The sequence below is a fragment of the Polyodon spathula genome, chromosome 16, assembly GCF_017654505.1.
Source record: "Polyodon spathula isolate WHYD16114869_AA chromosome 16, ASM1765450v1, whole genome shotgun sequence".
NCBI lineage: Eukaryota > Metazoa > Chordata > Actinopteri > Acipenseriformes > Polyodontidae > Polyodon > Polyodon spathula.
In genome coordinates this window covers 34,319,409-34,333,155 of record NC_054549.1, presented here as the reverse complement: position 1 = coordinate 34,333,155, position 13,747 = coordinate 34,319,409, and the positions used below count along the sequence as shown (strand labels likewise).

Here is a 13,747-nt window from a genome sequence, read left to right as displayed (position 1 = left end):
CCTTCTGGTTACATATTGAATCAAATTAATCTGAACAGCTATTAAAAAGTACAAAGGTGATTTACCGTTTCTGTTTGAAGCTGACTGAGGTGAAGGCAGATCGAAATGTTTCGCGGAGTTCCTAGAAATAAAACAAGAACAAAATACTGTTCAATAGAGCTTTTGAATCAAGACAGACCACATAAATTACACACAGAAGTAAAGAGAATCTGGGGCAATGCAACATTTCATTGTATTGATTTATTTTATTTTATTTGTATTTATTTTTTTGACCTGGAGAATAACAATTGAGACCTAAGCCTCATTTATAAGAGGATCCTGAAAACACAAAGTAATGTTAATGTCTTGGTCAAGAGGCTTTCACAGCAGAGCACAAAGTACAAAAGTCTTACTTGTATTGACTCCAATGTGGGGGACCAATGTATGACAGTACTTTTACTGCACTGCAAATAACAGTACAAACACTACAGCTACAATATCGGGAATGGCCATTCCGCTTCTCATAACTTATTCCATAAGTCTTCAGTTTTTGGAATGGTCTTGATTAAATTGTTGTTTACAAGATAAGGCTACATATAATGACGTAATGATACAAGGGAATTTATATTTATAAAGGCAAAGTTTTCCACAGCACACATGGTTAATGTATGAGTAAGTAATGCTACACCTAATTATTCTGTCTGAACCCATAACTGTGTTTTATGTATGCAGGCAGTGCCAGAACACATAAAAGTCTTTGCTTTGGGCCTCAGCTATTAGTCTATAGAAGGGTGTTACTGTGTTTTACAACTTACATATGTTTGTGACGAATTCCTTACTTGTAGACCTGTGTAGAATTGGCATATTTTCAAAAAAATTTCAGGGTAATAATAACGCTTTGTCAAACCTTTTTTGAAGCGTACTCCAACAATGAAACGCTGCATTTTGGTGGGAATCCTCCCCAAACTTGTTTCAAAGTTTAAATTAACGTCTAATTCTTATGCTTTTGCTGTATTTCTTGCTGTACTGGGAAGATTCAATTAGTAAACATTTACAGATATGTAATTATTGTAATTACAGTTTTAACCTTGAGCTATTTTATATAAAGCCCGTGCACACAGTATGTGCTTCCAGATTTTAAAATCTGGATTTTCTGCACTTTCTGCACTATTGACTAAAAACAAAAATTCATAAATAAACGTTACTACTTTTATTTTGAACGTTTTTTCATCCCCCTAAAGCTCCACATCTTTTTTTCAGATGATAATGAAAATACTGTATATTAATGCCTTACATAATGAGATTGTGGTTCAGCTGGGAGATACTTAAAAGTGAAACCCCCAAACCCTCTGTTAAACTACATGAAAGTCAGCGGCATGACATTTAGAGCCTGACAGCATTTTCATATCAAAGAAGTATCTTCCACTGGCTTTTATGCAAACGTGTTTCCTTGATGTACAACATTTTCCTAAAAACCATTCAAATGTTTCTAATTTTTAGTGTGCAAGTAAGTGAACATTTAGACTGTGGCAGTGTCTAACTCAGATACTATATGTGCTTTTTTCACCTAAAAAAAAAAAAAAAAGTCTTGTAGTTCTATGGTTAATACCATTTTATTTCCCCTTCTTACCATAGCTAGCATATATCATAATATGTGATATACAGGCTGGGCATAACATATGAGGTGTATTCAGATAACAGTATTCTATGTAGTACACATTTCTGATATGGAAGAATATAGGAGGCACACACAGTATACATATGTGCGCATTATACTGTATTCCAGGCCACCCCTCACCAGGAGCATAGACCGCAAACAAATTACTACCCTTTACATACTGAATAGTAATAATGTTTGCATTGCTTTTTCTTGTTTTACACCTACAGCACAACCTCACGGTAACACAGCAGAGCTGCTTGCATTTCGTCCAACAAGCAAATAATACCGCGTGCGCAAACATGCGCACTGACTCCCTCAGTGTTACATGTATGGCAATGCATTCCACCTATCTATTCCCTGAAGAAGAGGCCCTGAAAACGATTAAAACTATTTGACAAGCAGTATTGTGAAGTCTCCCGAGTGTGCCGTTTTTCTGCTTATGTAATTGTTCTGAATGCCCTCATTAATTATGCACTGTGATTGCATTGAGTAACCCCTGGAGCCATGCTGCTTCTCTCTATTGTTAGTAAACGACACTCTTTCAGGTTGCCCACAGGACTCTGCCATGTCCACAGTGCTGCCCGCATGACTTCATTGATAATATCTGGTAAGGCACTTTAACACTTTTAAGCTGTTCTTCGGGCCTCCCGCGGCATTATCAAGTTATTTATTCCCATGGCCATAAGGGATCTTTCCACTGGGCTGTATTTTCCATCGCTCAGAATGTAAGAAACTACCATCTGATATCCAGGATTTTCCATTATTTTCTATTCAGTGTGCTAACAGAAGCATTGGTAGTTCACAGACACGCATTTAACACAAGACATACATTTCTACCCCACCAAGCAATAGACATTCTCTTCTCTCACAAAGGCTATTTATGACATGATTTGAGGTTCTGAAAGTATTTTTCAAAACAAAAAGGGATTTGTGGAAGCACTACAGTAGAATCAGTACAAAGAAGTAAAGGTGGAAGCAATATTCAAAGCTGTGAGCCAGACATACAGCAGAAGGTGATTCTTTACACTTTTGTCATTGGAACCGCTGCTTCTACAGAGGAAGAACATCTTATGCTCTGAGGTTCTCGTCACAAAAGCTGTATAGCCCTTTGCACACTCAGAACAACTAGAGGCTTGAGGTATAGTGACAAGTAAGCCAATATCAGCTGGGAAAATAGATGTACTGCACTTGATTTGATTTCCTTCACTTCTGCTCTGAGCGGTGTTAATTTCTATGCAGATTCTTCATGCATTATTAAACTGAAAAGGAGCAGGTACAGCCATGAACAGGTTGATTGTTAGTATTATCTGTCCTCCCACTCACTGGTAAGACTGAATGTTTTGTCTGCCCCAATTTTCACCTGAAAAATGAATATCAGAATTTTGAGCAAGATTTTTTTTTTCCTAAACAAATGGTGTCATAAATCCTCTCACCACTTAATCAAGTAAAACCTTGCAAAGTCACAAGAGGCCAATCTTCCCTTCAGCACACTTAATGTACCACACTGACATATCACTTTTCCACCTCCTAAAAGAGCAGCGTAACACGCTGTAAGGGAAGCTGAAAGCGAGGTTTCCACACAGGGGTACCATAAACACTGCAGCAACATAATTCATTAATGCAGAAAGCAACACAGGAAATATTTTGCATCAGCACAATGAGTTGATACATTATTATAGGTTAAATGGTAAAGGTTCAGTCTTGACAGCTGTTTTTATAAAGTGTGTGAGTTTCATGAATAGAAATCACACCATAATTGCATTTAAATGCAATAGCTGCAACAGGGGGGGACTGTCCCAGATTACCAGTTAATCTGAATAGACATACTCTTTTAACATAGCTCTTTACCAAGCCACCAGGCACTATATATAAAACAATTGAGACCCAATTGTTATCAAGGTGTTACGGTTTACCTAGTACTCAAGTACTCTATTATTGTCCTAGCCCAGCAACTGACTCTGTATGCATAGGGATTTCACTCAAGTTCCATAAGCCTGAGGACACACCTTTTAAAAAAACAGAACAAAAATGGTCCCAGAAGTCAACTTTAACTTTAGCGTAATGGTGAACTTTTGAGTTTTTTTTTTTTTTTTTTTACCCTTTTATCTAAAGTATCACAGGCTTTGTAATACTCTGTCATAACCATTTACAAATGCTTACAATGTTTTCTATCATTATGTTCTGAAGGACGGTTTCCTCAAATTACATGCTGTGATCATTGAGATGATGGATAACAGTGCTGGAGGACTGAGAATGGAGGCCTCTGAAGGACAAGCAGAGTGCAGAGTGGACAGCAGCAGTTTAAAATCAAGACGGATAAAAAACTTACTGTACCAGCTGGTATAGGACACAGTTTCTATCCCAAAATCGCAGCGCTGAAACAACTCACAACAGGACAGGTTACTTCAAGAGTGGGATGAAAGTGTAACAAGATTTTTTTTTGTATTTTATTTTAAAAATGCATTGTATTATCAAAAAGGTTATGTCTTTTTGTGGTTCCTCACTCAAAATCAGCTGTTAACAATGTTAATCCAAATATCATCAAAAACTATAGGGCTATAGTCAGATAATTGGTACGATAGCTGATTAGTAATAACATCTGAATTGATTAAAACACATCTGCAAAGCAAAACCACTCACAGCCGGTCCTCGTTGACCTTGGTTGTTGTTGTGGTTTATATATATATATATATATATATATATCTTCAAGCAAAGCTACAGCATTTACTCCAAATCGGACTTCACACAAAATAAAATAAAAAAAAACGCTTAATAAAAGTTACTGAACCACAGCTCAGCAACTTAAATTTAACATTTAGTTTAGGGTGTGTAGAATAAAAAATTGTGTTTTTTTTTTTTTTTTAATTTTGCAAATGCCAATTAGGAGTAAACATCTTTACAAATCTAGCCCTAAAGGACTAGAGCTTCTCTTCTGGGAGAAACATTGCTTATGTGCATATGCTTCACTAAGCAATTGATTAATTTATCATTTTATCTGTCCATTAATCTAGCAACATAGTGATTGATTTTTAGGCTTGTCAAGAAACTGAGCACCAAAGGACCAAAACAGTTCAATAGGTAGACTATTTTCTCTATTAATTTTTTAAATTACAATATAGTAGGTATAGTAATGCAGTCTCTATCCATGTGGAAAACTGGATGCATAGCATTTTGTTCCCTACCAGACTTTCTTGTTGGTTTAGTGTTAAATATCGAAAATTGCATATAGATTAGAATCAACGTGCTACTTGCATATTGGACTATAAAACTATTCCTGCAAGGTTAAAAGCTATGACCTGAGCAGGATTTTGGTTTCATTAAAAAGGAGACGGACACTGTTTTAGAAATTGAATATCGTGATTAGTTAAGGCTTCAGGATCTATGTACTAACCAATGTAAAATAAAAACAGAAAAGGATTAACTGGGCTTGTTGAGGGGTAGAGAGACATTAGCTATAGCTATATTAGCTAACTGCTCACAACACTGGGGAATGCTTTCTCACATGAAAGGAGTGCTAAAAGGCATGACCCACTTAATATCTGCATCGAGCACCTACGGCTGTCCTAAAAGCTTAATGGAGCTACTGAATGTGTACTGTAGCAGGTCAGTTATTTTGTGAAAAACAGAATACAGTACACTGCTTTGTATATTATTCTTTGAACCTACTTGCCCACAAGACAAAATATTATTCAGGGTTTTGACTGTGAAATAAAACCTGCATTCCCCAGACTAAAAGTATGCCAAAAAAATGTTAAAAACACAAAACATTACAAAGAGCTGTGTGAATTTGTTTCCTGGGTAAAACGTTGTGTGTAGATATTAAAGTTCATGCAATAATCTCTGTTGCAATCTTTATCGACAATCATTAATAGAGTATTTAAAAAACAAAATCAAAATAAACACATTGCTCTGCATTCTGTCTCTTTGTTGCATGAGGTTTTGGGAACTGAGCCAAACATGACAAGCACCCCTTTAAACAGTACGCACAGAGATGTAGTCTCATGAGTCAGGGTATCAAATCACTCAGAAATATTACCATGGCCTGTCAGAAAGGTTTCTGATACGCTATATGATTGCAGTTGTTTGTATGTGTTATGAGGAGCTGTTGTGGTTATGGTATTTTGAATCATCTCTGCCACATTCTGCTTCCATTGCCTGATTCTCTCTTCACTTGGCATAGTTTTAAAGCAGATGTTCCCACACTCACTTAAGCATAAAGTCTTGCTTTCCATTTTAAGAATTCAAGTGCTCACTTCAAGATTTTCCATGTACTCTAGGTCAGGATGAAAAAAAACAACATTTCATGCTTAAGTTTTCATAAAATCCCAGATATTTGTCTGTCTGCCCTGCACAGTTTCATACACAGGCACCCATAATAGTGACACGTCTATAGGATTTGGAATTATGTGGATCATGTGGACTATAGCTAATTTGATGTCTGTTTTGAGAATCTGCAAGTGGGGGGTATTAGCCAGCCCTGAATTGTATTGATCTGTATCCATATCCTGGGATTATCTCCCCTGATCTTATTCAAAAGAGGAGGGGTCTTCAACTTCCAGGGTAGGCAAAGCCACAGCTAGGCATCTCATCTGAAGGACAGCATTTCCTGCGTGCCATGCCAAGACACTCACTGAGTTGTCACTCAGAAGAAAGAGTGCCCCCTTGTGTGCCCTCTCTGCTTTTAAAATCAGACATCTATGTGGGATTACCACTGGTTTGGATTCAAGCACCAAATACAAGTGTAGTAACCTCAAACTCCTGCCACAGAGAAAGTGCTCAGTACAGTATGTGGGACCTAGCTTATATAATGATGTATAATGCCTGCTGTATTGACATGGGCTGGCTATGAGAAACTACTGAATTAGCTTCTGATAGCATGAACATAAAATAACTACAAAGAAGCAATCATATACTGGCACACTGGCATTGATGTGTGCAAATTAAATGCTACATTAAATACCATTACATAACACAAAAAATGTAAGGGGTACTTACTTTACGTATTGCACAAAGTGAAAGTGCTGCACATCTTATGTAAACATTCTGTGTTCTTCAGGGGTGTAAATGTTCACTTAAGCCAGGTCACATTTATCCATGCCAGCAAAGCATTTGTCAAGAGAAAGCATTCAGCTGGGCCCCTTCCCCTGACATTATGAAACAGGCAGTTCTGAATTGCAGACCTACTAGTGAGTCAGATGTAAGCCTCTGTGAGATCAAATAAGGTCAGAATGGAACAGCTGCACCACGTCCCCTTAGCAGGTGACCACATTGCTAGTGTTTTTCAAGTTCAAGCTCAAATACAGCTTTTCGGGGTCAGATGCTCACACCAGAGGTGGAAATGAGGTAAAACATAAAGCATAAAACAGTAAACATTTGTAATGCTTGGCATTTTGGGAAAAATGTTTACAGGAACGAAGTGATATGAGAGACAGTGTGCAGATACTGTGCTGTCAACATGCAAAGTCCTAATAGTATAGCTATGAAACTGGAGAAACGAACTTCCCATGCCCTTTAAGTGAAGGTTGAAGATCTCCCACCAGCAGTATTCTCTTAAAATACACGTACCCAAGTCTATTCTATATTTAGAACCTAACTTGGTTTTCCAGCATTGGTGATTTAAAAAACGAAACTACCTTCAGAAATACACTACTTTAGCTAAACTGTTTCCAGCAATTCAGCTATCTGCCAAATGCACAATAATGCTAATTAACATTTTGCCAAACATGTCAAATTGCAGAAGAAAAAGGTGACTAATATTGCTAGAGTAAGTACAATGAATGAATACACAGACTTCTTTATGAAATAAATGGCTATTGGTGGTAGTGACTGTCTTCAGACCCAATCTGAATGTATTGTTGATTTCTGGTATTTTTTATTTTTTTTATTTTTTTAAACTTAGTTGGGTTAGCTGGTTAGTTGGTGAATTGGTAGAATTCAAAATTAAAATATCATTCTCTGTACAGTGATCTGCAGGATTTAAATAACAGTTTTTGAATATTTCCTCAGAAAAAAATGATATAATATTCTAAAGAACAGTGTGTAACAGCTTAGAGTAGCTGGTTGAAACAAAAGCCAGTGTATCTACAGTAGAGTCTAAGAGCAGAAGCGTGTTCTGTTTGTTGCCTTTGTTTTTGGTTTCAGTTATCACATGCTGGTAACTCAGAAGTTTAAGTCACCCCTGACCTCAATGGTGCTCTAAGTAACTGGGGGAAAAAAAGTGGTTTCATGTGGGAGAGTGTTGCAGAAGGTTAATTCAGCTGTTCAGGTTTATGACTTAGTTACTTCTTTCAAAAGTAGAAACAAATACATTTTTTTTTTGTTTACACTCATTTTAAAAAATATAATAGCAGCTCTTTTAAAAGGCTGGTGTTTTCTAATACTGATGCAGTTCTTTACAGTTTACAGGTAAGGAATTCCTGGAAGAAGCGTAGCCAAAAACATGTTTTTCAAAGATTATGAATAAAAAGGTTTCCTGCATTCTACAACACACTGAGCACATCTATGTTGAATGATGCATATACAATACTGGCAAAGTATGTTACAGCTGGCTACAGGCACTTAAACATTTGGACTTCACAGTGTAGAAATTATATTTTTACCTGCATAAGCATCAGAAAAATACATGTTTGGGGTATTTTATAACTTACAGTAGGTATGTAAGTAACCCCTGCTGCACAAAGTCTTACAGGTGTCAGTACCCTAAAAAAGACGACTGCAATGGCCTACATACAGCAGGAGAACTAAAATGTAATAACAAATGTGAATGTGAAGCGGTTCTCAAGATACTTGCATCTTCATTTTATCCAAACATATTGATCCTTCACTCTAAAGTGCTAAAAGGTTAGAATAGCATGCCTTACTCTGTTAATTCAATTTTGTAGAAATTGGCACGCAATAAGAGCAGGTAGGCCTACTTGTTTTTCTTTAAATAAATGACGCATCTTGCTTTAAAAATACAACAACCTCAATTCTTCAGGACGTCTAAATCATTTGAAGGCTTCTTGTGGGACAACTCCATGGGAATTGCTATGCAGAGGCTGTGCAATACATAAAGGAGCTTAGAAAAGATAAGCGGGCACGACAGTAGACGTACATCATTAGAGATAGCAGAGCATAATAAAAATAACATCCCTGTGTTTATCTTATCAGCATACTTTCCATAACTCATTAACATCACAAAGATGAATCTATCCAAACTATAATGATGTTATCTGTTTCAGTAATTCAGTCTTGGATTGGTATTTTATCATTTTTGCATGAGATACGGTCAGGATTGTATTCCAAATCCCATATTCAGGTTCTCACATGCCGTCAAAAAAACACATATTGACTGTAGTGAAGGCTTTTCATACAGTAAGTCCCAGTTGGGGGTTTGTGGGATGGTTACACATCTCATTCTTCCACAGTCCATAGACATCTTTAGTGAACCCCAGAGAAGCCAACTGTTGTGGCAGGTGGTGAAGTCAGGACTGCTTGTTTTCCATGCATATGTGATTTCCAAGCTAATGCAGCAGCCAGGGAAACTGTCACTGTCATTCTGGGGAAAAAAAATCTATAGAACTTTAGGAGCACAAACAGCTTTGGAGTAATGTAATGGTAAGATCACTGGGGTTTAGTGTTTGCAAATAAATGTAAATCTACTAGTCTACAAGCTTTTTGGACTTAAGCTGGTAATCTTTGCAAAAGAAAATACTAACAATAACATAGCATCAAACCCACATCCAAATGCCTGAATGAAGAAATTCCATAAGGTAACAAAGACGAATCTGAATGCAATAAAACCAAATCTGTAAGCTCTGCGTTATATTAAAATATGACTCAGCTATTTGTTTCTCTTTTTAGGAGATTGAGCCTGGAGCAAAGTTGAGAACATTTCAGAAATGACAGTACTTTATAACCTCAGAGGATCTTTTACCAAATGCAGTCAGTTTTCAGTACCAGTGGTTAAACTACTGTAGACACTTTAATCCTCATTCAGCCTGCACACAATAGCAATTGTTTTAGACATTCTTCACCAACCAACTGCAGGCCCATATACAATCACTTTTACATGACTTGGTTTGAATTCTGTGACTTTAAAACCCACCTCACTACTTTGTGACAATTCATAACAGAATCTGTGTTTCCATGAGCCACTAATTATTGTAATTTGTGCCAATGTGTTTACTTGGTGTTTTTGCATCAAACGCTCCATGGTGAGGTATAACACTAGCTATAGTAAAGCACCTCAGTGTTCTCTGTGCAAGTCTCTTCACAAATTCAAAGAAAAAGACCACATAAGAGACCCCTAACACGCAGAAGAAGGGATTTTATAAAATAGAATTCATAGAATTTTAGAGTGGAAAATAGAATAATGGGAATTATGCTCACTCGACAGTTAGACAAAAAAGATACAGAAGAATGTGCATTAGATGAAATGATGAAACTCGAGAACGTCATAAAAAGTGAATAAAAAATGTAACAGCAGGAAAGCATTTCCTGAAGAGATTGACATTCTTGTGCACATATGAGCCATTGCTATGCATGCCGCTGGCAATTTACAAAGCATTTGTAGGCCACAGGTTTACTGTTCCTTTGATTTTAAAAACTCCTTACAAGTCAAATGCCTTTTGAAAGCTCTGTAACTAATTAAAAAAAAAAAGAAAAAAAAGCATCATACTATGTTCAAGCAAAAATTGTAAAATAGGTCCATGTAAAGAGCTTAGCACCCTGTCAAAAAGTTTTAGAATTGGATAGTGGCCTTGAGTACATACAAACCCAATTTGTTCACCATGACACAAAATGTAAAAGAAATGTGTGAAGTGCATAGAGGTATCTTTGCAAGCAATTGAAACTGTAGCATATGTTTTATTGAACAATCTGTCAAGCGCAAGAAGTTTAAGAAAGAGACAGTACACATAACTGCATTTTAAAGCATTGTTCAGCAGGAATGTAATTGTTACTATACTGCAAGACTGCTCTGATTTTGATTCATGTTGACATAACGCGGGCCTAAATAGAACATGGATTGTTCAGCATTTCAATTTCTACCCTACAGCAAGAACAGAGCATGTCTTGAATTGATCGTCCCAAAAATCATACATAATCGTCAATATGATAAAAAAAGAAAGAGTTTATTTTCTTTGGAAAAGGTACCTGGAAATACAAGAAAAATTGCACCAGTGATCTAAAGTACTGTTCAAATGGAAGAGATGAGAGATAATTAAACATTTTAAAGTGGCTTTATGCTTCCAGGCCAACAGACAGATCTCTAAATTAAACTATTATTGTTTTTTACAGAGTGTAAACATAACTGCTAGAGTATTGTTTATCAAGTAGGCTACTACCAAGACACTGACTAGAGAGACAAATAAAGAAGGCAAGGCAAGCCAGTTTGGTTCAGAGCCAAGGTGTGCAGTCTTCAGATCATTTTTGTGAAGAACAGTATGAAGAACTGTTTAACTTGCCAGTTAGGACATTAGAACACCTTGAGTACATTTCATTTTACAACCTGTCCAGCAATGGTCTTACACTACACATACCAACAGCAGCAAGCATGACATCATCTAATGAAACAGCATGACCTGTGCAAATCAAGACAGATGTCTTCTGGGGAGAGTCAGCAGCCAGATACTCTTGCAATCACAGGTAACAACAGATCAAGCACAGGTAACAACGGATCAATCAAGACCTGTGCTTTGCCATCAATGCTACCATTTTCCAGACTAAAGAACCTAAAGGGGCATATGTAGAGTAACCATAAGACTCCATGTACACTAGGACAGTTTGGGACAGATCAGCCTTTTCAACACACACCCCGGTGCATTCTGGTATGGTTTACCTGTCTCAGGTACCTTTCACAGTAGGACTACACTTACCAGAATACAATGGGTTGTGAGTTGAAAAGCCTGAACTATCGGTAACTGCCCTGGTCATACATACAGAAACCCTATGTTACAACCAGATAAATAATTTTTATAAAGTTGGTCATTCCCAAGAGCAATTTCACAACTCCAACATCTGCACTCCACTATACTGTATGTAAAAGCCCAGGACAAAGCTATAATTTTTCATACTCTTTCACTGGTCCCAGCGCTCCAATAACTGTGTACTGATGTTGACTGTTTGAGAGAAATATTATCACTAGACTCACAGTCTTTCCAACAAAACAATATTATCAAGCCTACAGCTTTCAATTTCAGTTTGTAAAAGACAACTTTTTGACACAACATGATGTATATTCCATTAAAATACCTCTTTAAGGAAATCATTTAGGGAATTAGACATGGAGACTTAAACTGATGAGCTTCAAGCTACTGAGAAGATTTCCAATAGGTTTAGTGCAATACATATCTTGCCAGTTTGCAATTTATTAACTCCAGGTAGGCTCTAGGCATCAACAGAGTGATTCTGCAATCCATGCTAAGACTTGTAACAGAAATTAGTAATTTCTATAGAAACATAATGAATAGCATTGTGCTCTGATACTGTAACTTATTAGAAACCTAATATAATTTTAGACATAATATCATATTATAAGATATATATTATAACATATATATATATATATATATATATATATATATATATGCATGTTCCATTAGCTTTTCAGTAAAAAGTCTAATTGTATAGGTCTGAATACATTCCTTCTAGACCTGAACCTAACTGTATAGCATCTTAACAATCCAGAATGCGTTACATTGTTTATTGCAAATAACAAGTAAAAAAAGAAACAGTTGGTAAATTCAGAACATATTTAACAAGTAACTAACCTATGCATGCTGTTAATGCAGAAGGGGGTTGAGAGTCCTCTCCAGACATTTCTGCAAAGGAAGTCACTTATACTGGTATACTTGTTAGATGACAGTATCTGGGTTACAGTTCATTAGCAACATACATTAAGATTTTTAGCAGAACTGTAGGTACTAGTTACATGTTTCACTCGCAATAATGGGAAACAAATGAAAAAAGGGCATAACTAAGGAGAATAATAACTGTAGCTACAGTACAGAATAGGAATGCCAAAAAGTGGATTCATTGGCAACTGTTTGTTAGGAATAATCCAGACTGGAATGGTATGGATTTCAGTGTGTTTGACATAGTATTAGTACAGTATGGTTGACTATGAGAGACCAAATGTTTGGCTTAACCCATAGGTTGTCAGTACCGTCTAATGGACATGCCTTGGCTGGTTTTGACAACATGCAGAAACGTCCACAATTCAATTATTAATTCCTCATATTCTTCCATTACAGTGCTGATGTCACAAGCTCTCACTAGAAAGAAAGACCCCTGTCACCTGACACTGCCATTATTATTATATTATATATATATATATATATATATATATATATATATATATATATATATATATATATATAGATAGATAGACAGACACAGACACACACACACATTATGGCTTAATATTTAAATAGTTTAATGCTTTAGGTAATTTGCTTCCAGGAGGTTCTTGGTTAACTCTTGGGTTTATTCAGATCCTTGCCCTTTTATTTTCGTATTTAGAACTCGTCCCTATCTAGATCCATCTAGTTCGAGCTACCATAAAAAGTATATTGGTAGCATATATCCACTGCCGCCATAGCTGTAAATGCAAAATCAGAATCTTGGGAAAGTAAACCACCAATAACTTCTGCTAAAGAATGTTTTAACCAAGTTTTACAACAATTGGATAAGCAGTTCTTTATAATGATGTAAGTGCAGTGACAATGCGAGTGCGAGATTATGAGATTATGTATAGACCCTTTCCCCACCAGGGGATAATGATAGAAAGTCAGAGGCTGTAATGAATTACACTGCGGATCATTATTCTGTTGCTGTGAAGTGAGTAGCAAGCCATGGGATCTCACGAGGTATTAATATGAATGGATGTGAGTTATCTCAGTAATTTCAATACTGCTGATTGACAAGCAAAAAGAGTTACAAGCAAGCACATGAAACATGGAACAGTGTGCTTAATCCCAAAGATGGTATTACAAGCTTCACCTATATGAAGTATACTCGTTAGATATGCTTCCATGTTAAATACAAAGTTTTCATGCATTTTTAATATAGATCCTTATGAGTGCTGAAGGCATAAATGGATGACTATCAAGGATGCCAACTACAACT

The 13,747-nt window shown here is 36.4% G+C and overlaps 1 protein-coding gene across 11 annotated transcripts in view; it reads right to left on the bottom strand.

The window, feature by feature from the left end:
- The window catches only part of LOC121328796 (plasma membrane calcium-transporting ATPase 2-like), a 145,261-nt gene that overhangs the window by 113,839 nt on the left and 17,675 nt on the right, over positions 1–13,747 (bottom strand). For 10 of the 11 annotated variants that reach the window (XM_041273854.1, XM_041273861.1, XM_041273862.1 and 7 more), the window contains one exon: positions 66–121. The exons of the other annotated variant lie outside the window; for it this stretch is intronic. The gene's annotated coding sequence lies outside the window, so the exon portion shown is untranslated. The remainder of the gene's footprint in view (positions 1–65; positions 122–13,747) is intronic. 11 annotated transcript variants of the gene reach the window in all.